Source organism: Miniopterus natalensis, chromosome 7 (genome assembly GCF_054644295.1).
Source record: "Miniopterus natalensis isolate mMinNat1 chromosome 7, mMinNat1.hap1, whole genome shotgun sequence".
NCBI lineage: Eukaryota > Metazoa > Chordata > Mammalia > Chiroptera > Miniopteridae > Miniopterus > Miniopterus natalensis.
The window spans coordinates 73,821,552-73,828,434 of NC_142087.1; the positions used below are offsets into that span (position 1 = coordinate 73,821,552).

The following is a 6,883-nucleotide window of genomic DNA, read 5'->3' on the forward strand; positions in this document are numbered from 1 at the left end:
TGAAATGGAGCATGAGCGATGATGGAAAAGGGAAATCCATGCTCCCAGTGGCCCTGTTTTCCTAAGGCTTTTGTGGAAATTCTCTGTCCACCTTGGGAAAGCCCTGCATGGCCACTGAAGTTCCCTTCATTCCTTGCACTCTCAGTGGAATCATCAGCTGCACTGGTGCCACTGGGCTTCCCAGGCTGCTAACAGGTTCTCACTGGACCAAGCCATTCAGTCCCTAGGATCAAGGCCTATAACCATCACTGCACCAGGCCTGTGGCTGCACACGTCGGGCTCAGGAAGGAAAAGGGGCAGAATTTATGGACATCTCATGTGGGGACTTGGAGGTAGAAGAGCCTGAGTTCTAGGGGGCCTAGGAAGTTTTCAAGGGAGCACTTTTCAGATGTGGAAGGGGACCTGTCTGGGATCATGCCTATGAAGTGACTGTGGGGGCCTGGACCTGTGTTCGCCTCCGTGCCCTGCAGGGAGAGCAGTATTTTCCTCTCTGGGTTCGACAGGGTGCAGGAAGATGACCACTGTGAGGTGCTTCATATAGGGCCTTGCACATGCCATGTGCCCAGTAAGCAGATGCCAGCTTTGACCATTGTTGTCATTAGGGAGCAGTGTTACAGCTGATTCCTAAGGCACAAATTACAGACTCTCAGTCTATGGACTCCAGCTAGTTGATAATATATGTTCTATTTGCCTTATTGATATATCAGTTACAGTTTTTATTTAATTGCCAACAGTTGAATAATTCAGAGATTTCACATAAAAATCTAGAGTTCCTCTTTCTCTAGCAGAATTGAACACGGGGCCCCTGGGTCCACAACTCCAGATGGCAGCATTTGGCTGGACCTCTTTGGATGGAACACGGGCTCTCTGATTTGCCACAGTCTCCACCAGTCTCAAGTGTCCATCCCTCATCCTGAGTTTGGGGGTCCTGGTCCTGCCTCTCTTTTGTGGACCAGTGCCCTTCAGGGGCACACTGTGCCCACTTGGCTTTCCTCGTGGCACCTCCTGAGCCATAGGACCACCACAGGGAACTCCTTGAGGCAAGGACCTTGGTGTAATTATATTTGGATTTGGCTTGGCCAGTAACAGACCTAAATGTTAGCTCGTACAGTTGAGAAAAGTTTAACTTAACTGTTGGCACCAGAATTCCTCTGAGAAGAGACGTGTCTTCTTTGAAGAATCTGGTGAATGCGGTAGAAGTTGAACCCCAGAGTTTGCAGATGTCTGATGTCAGCACTTGGAGGGGAGTTGTTTCCGTAAGAAATGGAGTAATTTAATGTGCTGTTTCTGAAGAAGAGGGGTAGAGGGGAAGTAAAGGAGAGAGAAACTAGTTCAAGAGAAGAGAAACAAAGGGGCGGGTGAGCCCAGATGGCCTCAGGGCCAGACATTTTGACCAAGGGCCATTTGGGAATGGTGAAGTGCCTTTTTGTGTATGTCTGTTGCAGAGATAACCATGCCCTCTTCAAAAACTTGAGAGAAAGTTTTTGTTTTTTCTTGTTTTTGGAATTTGATGTGCAGTTGGCCTGGGCTCCCTAGGATGGTCCCTGTGGGAAGCTGGTACTATAGACAGGGGAGGGTAGGAGAACTGATGACCTGGGACCTGGCAGACACTGGGGAAGGGCTCTGGATTTCCAAATTGTGAAACTGGGGGTGGCTGGTTGGAAGGAAGTGGGACAGCCCCTTTTACTAGGAACTTGGGGGACAGAAAAGCACCAGTTAATATAAAAAAGAACCCAGGTTTCCAGAATGTACTGAGAGGGAAAAAGAAAATCTCTGAGTTTGGATGAAATGGCTGAGCAGCCAGTTTATTTTGAGTTACTGGTGGTTCTGGCTAATCAGGGCTGATGGAGTCTGGGGAGGAGCTCAGGTGGGCCTGAGGGTGACCCTGGGAGCACGGGCTCTCTGGCAGTACACAGCAGAATTGCCAGGAGAGCCAGGCCTGTTGTGGCCACAACAAGCAGTGCCACATCCCACCAGACCCCTGGGTAGTCCCAGGATGTCTGTAGCTGCCAGCCACAGTTGCCTAGCTCATAGCCTGTGAGATGGCCCAGTGGGTGGATGGTGGCAAGGCTGGGGCTGGCACAGTGGACATCCAGCAGGGCCTCAGGTGTGTGGTCCTCCAGCCAGAGGTGCAGGTAAGTGAGACTGCAGTCACAGTGCCAGGGGTTCTGTGTCACATCAAGCGTCTGCAGCTGGACCAGGTGATCGAGGGTGCCGGGAGGCATGGAACGAAGGCTGTTATTGGCCAGCAGGAGGTGGCGGGTGTGGGCTGGCAGGGCAGGCAGGGATGTGAGCCCTCGGCCCCTGCAGTCCACCCACAGCCCCATGGTTTCCAGGGCCTGGCAGGTGCAAGGTTCAGGGCAGTCCTTGGTGGCCTCTGCTGTAGCCCAGAGCAGGAGCAGGGTCCCCCAGGCAGGCATTGTGCAGGCTGGCTGTGGGGAGAGTGAGTGTGGGGTGAGGGAGGGACTAGTAGCCTGCACCCCATCCCAAGAACCAGTGGGTACCATGGGAACAATGGTTTCTGACCTTGATCAGGGGACAATTACCTTCTAGGGCCTCAGCTTTCCTTTTTAAAAAAATATACCTTTATTGATTTCAGAGAGGTAAGGAGAGGAATAGTCATTGATCTGCTGCCTCCTGCAACACCCCCGACTGGGGATCGAGCCCGCAACCTGGGCATGTGTCCTGACCGGGAATCAAACCCGATTGCCTGGATCCTAGGTCAATGCTCAACCGCTGAGCCACACCTTGGCAGGACTCAGCTTTCTTGTCTATGAAATTGCAGCGGTGAAGACTGAAGGAAGTGAACTGTGCCCAACTTGGGCCTGGCAGACCCTCGCTGAACACTCAGGAGGCAAGACAGTGAGGGTGGCTGAGGTGGGGAGGAAGCAGGGGACCTTCAGAAGAGGATATGGCTTCAGAAGGTGGGGACAGCAGGTCTCTGCTCCATGGTTTACAGTCCTGGCACTTGGCCTCAGAGCCAGGAAAGGCTGCTCCCAGTCTCCCTGCCTAAGGCTGGGGTTAGGCTGATGGCGTGGCTTTCACAGACCACCTGTCATCCCACCAATTTCAAACACTTGCTATGGCAAAGTCAACTCTTATTTGATGCTTGATATAGAAAACAACACAAGCAGCTGGGGGCAAGAAAGGGAACCCAAAGGGGGCCCCCTCTGGAAAGCCACTCATCCAGGTTTTGGGAAATTAAGGCTCAGAGACAGAGTGTTTTGTGCGGGGTCACCCAGTAGTCTGTGTCAGAAAACAGACTCAAACTCAGGTCTCATGAGCCGCAGTTTTCTGCCTGATTCCCTGCCTTCCCTCCACAACTGTTTTCCCCCTTTCTAAGACAAGCTCTTCCCAAGTCCCCACCCCTCCACACCCCAGGGCCTGGCTCATAGCAGGCTCCCAAAGACTATTTGTTGAATAAACCAATGAATTTTGACTGAGCCTAGGAGCAGGTGTCTCTGAGTGAATGGCCCCACCCAACCCCATCTTCTGGAAGGGAGAGCCAAAGGAGGCATAGAGGTGAGACTTGACAGCCCACCTCCCCACCGCCTGGGAGGAGCCCTGGTGTAGGAGGCAGTACTGGTAATAAGGAGGGCTACTTACCTTCCAGGCCTGCAGAGCAGTTCCCTTTCTGTGACCTGAACTGTCCTGGTTGAGGCTGGAGTGGCAGTCCTATGTAAAGCGGCTGAAGGTAGCTACAGCTTGAGAGGGAGGAAGGAAGTGATCAAAATAGCCTGGCTTATCCCCTGCATGCAGCCCTGGAGGGCCTGTCTCCTGGGGTAGGGAGCCCTGGGTCCTAGTGCCTTGGGCACAGAAGCCTAGGTCAACTTGAGTTTACCGAAGGGGTCCCATAGTGCGTGCCCCTTTCACCACTTTTAATCAAAATAGTCCCAGCCCCAGCCATCAAACAAGAAGAAAACAAAAAGGCATTCAAATTGGAAACAAAGAAGTAAAATGGTCATTATTTGCAGATGACATGATAGTGTACATAGAAAATCATAAGGACTCCACCAAACAACTACTAGATTTAATAAATGAATTTGGCAATGTGGCAAGATACAAGTTAACATTCCAAAATCTATTGTGTTTTTATGCACCAATATTGAACTCTCATCAAGAGAAACATAAAAAAGAATCCCATTTACTATTGCAACAAAAAAATGAAGATACTTAGGAATGAGTTTAAGCAAGGAGGTAAAAGACTTGTACGCAGAAAACTACAGGATGTTTAAAACAGAGCTACAAGAAGATATAAACAAGTGGAAGAATATACCGTGTTCATGGATTGGTAGAATTAACATCATTAAAATGTCTATCCTACCAAAAGCAATGTATAGGTTCAATGCAAATATACCCATGGCACATTTCACAGATCTAGAACAAACACTCCAAAAATTTATATGGAACCAAAAAAGACCCCAAAGGGGACCTTCCTTCTCTTTCCCATCTTGCAAGCTGGTGGGTGCCAAGAAAGCCGAGGAGCCATCCGGATACTAAGGAGAAAGCTGGCGCTAAGGAGGGAACCCTGAGGCCAAGGAGGCTGGGCGGCGGCCAGGTTGAGAGGGGCGACCGCAGGCCGGGCGCCCGAGGGGAAGCCCCGCTGCCCGCAGCCCGGCCTGGCCCAGGACGCGGCAGGTGGCCCGCGGCTGTGACTCCCGAGAGCCCTGCACAGGGGCGGCGCTCAGCTGCTAAACCCCGGACTGAAAAGAAGAAGGAGACCGTCCCCGCTACTGTCACAGAACCAGTCGGTGGTGACAAGAATGGCGGTACCGAGTGGCAAACTGCGCCACATGCCTCGGTGTTTCCTCCTGAGACGCGCCTCGGAAGCTGCTGAGCCAGAGCAGGTCACCCTCCGCCCAGCACGTGAGGACATCGCGGGCCAGCGCCACCCGGGGCGCTCTGTCACCCTCAGGGCGCCACAGAGGCCAGAGGGAGGTTTCCCTGAAGCAGCTGAGCAGTGGTTGGCTGCTTGGGCCTGGACCCCTGTCCCTTAATCGAGTCCCTCTGCGGAGAACACACCAGAAATTTGCCATCACCATCCCCGCCAAAAGTGACAGCCGTGGCGTGAGGATCCCCCAGCATCTCCCCGAGGCTTCCTTCCAGCAGAAGCAGCTCCGCAGGCCCAGCCCCAGGAGGGTGGCACCTTCCGCACAGACAGAGAGAGACAGGAGCTGGCAGAGCAGGGCGAGGCCGAGACAGAGCCGGACTCGCAGGTTCTGCCTGAAACCAAAGCTGCCCTCAGCCCCAGGGCTGCCTCTGCTCGGCCTGCTCTGGCCAGAGGGCTTGACCCTCGCAAACTGGTGTTCTCAGTTTCTTACGAAGAACCTGATTAAACAACAGACCTGTTAAAAAAAAAAAAAAAAAAAAGACTCAAATAGCCTCAGCAATCCTGAGAAAGAACAAAGTTGGAGGGATCACAATACCACATACCGAGTGATACTACAAAGCCTCTGCAATCAGAACAGCCTGGTGCTGGCTCAAGAGCAGGCATAGAGATCAGTGGAACAGAACAGAGAACCCAGAAATCTACCCAAGCCATATGCTCAACAAATGTTTGACAAAGGAGACAAGACTATACAATGGAGTAAAGACAGTCTCTTCCATACATGGTGATGGGAAAACTGGACAGGTACATGCAAAAAACTGAAACTAGACCACCAACTTACACCATACACAAGAATAAACTCGAAATGCATGAAAGACTTAAATGTGACTTGTGAAACCATAAAAATCCTAGAAGAAAATGTAGGCAGCAAAATATTAGACATATCTCGTAGAGATGTTTGTAGATACATCTCCTAGTGTAAGGGAAACAATGGAGAAAGTAAACAGATGGGACCACATCAAACTAAGTAGCTTCTGCACAATACAGGATATGTTCATAGCGGCGCTATTTACAATAGCTAAGATCTGGAAAGAACCCAAGTTCCCATCAGTAGATGAGTGGAAAAAAGAGCTTTGGAACATTTACACAACAGAATACTATGCAGCGGTGAAAAAGAAGGATCTCCTACCCTTTGAGACAGCGTGGATGGTCCTGGAGATGATTATGCTAAGGGAAATGGCCAGTCAGAGAAAGACAAATATCACATGAGCTCACTTATAGGTGGAATCTAATGAACAAAATAAACTGATGAAGAAAATAGATCCAGAAACACTCAAAAGAGAACACACACAAAGAAGCTGTCGCCTGACGGAGGAAATGCAGGGAAGAGCTCACCCGTCTTAGACTTAGTCGGTAAGGTTACCTGTCTCTAGATTATTGTGCGGTCACATACACTGGTCACATGTGACTATTTAAATGTAAATGAAGACAACAGACTAGAATGGAGTGAACAGAACGGAACAGGATATTCAGTTCCTCCAGGGCAGGGGCCACAGCTCAGTGCTCAGGAGCCACCCGTGGTCAGCAGCTACCATATTGGACACGTGGATGGGAACATCGCAGTCATCACACAGGGTCTGGAGGGCTGACCTGGAGCACAGATGACAATGAGGACACCGAGAGATCTCTAGGCAGCTGACTGGGCGTCACAGATGCAAACGGGGCACCAACTTGCCCGGGAGACCGCCCATATGCCCACGTGGCCTTTACACTGGCTGTGGCTGGATGAGGTTGGCCGTGTCCTTCACTAGACAGGGACAGAAGGATACCTTGAGCTGGTGCCGTGAGACGTGAGATGTGAGAGGCTGGTTTCACTCCCACGAAGCCTGAACCCACTGCTGCCTCCAGAGCAGGAGCTGGGAATGGCTGTTCCCAGGGACGGTGTTAGTTCTTGTGCCTGGAGATTGGGAAGGGAAGCTGGGGGGTTCCCAGGTGCCCACCTGAGGTAGTCTGAAAGCACAGAAAGGCAACTACTGGGAAGGACACACTCGTGCA

General features: G+C 51.3%; 2 pseudogenes; one reads left to right on the plus strand and one right to left on the minus strand.

The window, feature by feature from the left end:
- Nucleotides 1-1,835: 1,835 nt before the first annotated feature.
- LOC148092814 (platelet glycoprotein IX pseudogene) lies at nt 1,836-2,485 on the minus strand (annotated as a pseudogene).
- Nucleotides 2,486-4,179: 1,694 nt separating this feature from the next.
- LOC148092815 (large ribosomal subunit protein eL6 pseudogene) lies at nt 4,180-5,336 on the plus strand (annotated as a pseudogene).
- The last annotated feature ends 1,547 nt before the right edge of the window (nt 5,337-6,883 follow it).